Below are 481 nucleotides of genomic sequence, written 5' to 3'. Positions count from 1 at the left end.
AGAAAAGTGGAGACCTTCTCAATCCACATTCAAAATACTCACATTCAAGAGCAATTTTAAACATCTACAATCACTTTCTCAACTAATTATCTCATACCCACACTAGCTCGGAGGTTGGAGTAATTAAAGGAATTATTCAAAACATCGAAAAGGCTTGTCCCTTTCTGTTGAAAACTATTACATAGTAGGATAATTACTTATTCATAATAGTTTTCAAAGCCATTTATAAAATATTGTCTCCTCCATAAACACATTTTCCTTAATCAAATATTTACGGAAATTATGCTTATCAATAATCCATCAAATCATTCAAACTATGTTTTCAACTTTACATATTCAAATAATTTATAAAGTGGTGTACCTAGTTACCTCTAAAAGTTGACCTTTGTAATTAAGCACAAATCTACTCCAATAGTTCTTTAAATTTTAAACATTCAATAACTCTTATCATCAATAATCAGTCTAGGAATCAAGTACTAAG

The sequence above is a fragment of the Theobroma umbraticum genome, unplaced genomic scaffold, assembly GCF_002168275.2.
Source record: "Theobroma umbraticum cultivar Fairchild unplaced genomic scaffold, ASM216827v3 scaffold_115.0, whole genome shotgun sequence".
Classification (NCBI taxonomy): Eukaryota; Viridiplantae; Streptophyta; class Magnoliopsida; order Malvales; family Malvaceae; genus Theobroma; species Theobroma umbraticum.
This window is presented reverse-complemented; position numbering follows the sequence as displayed.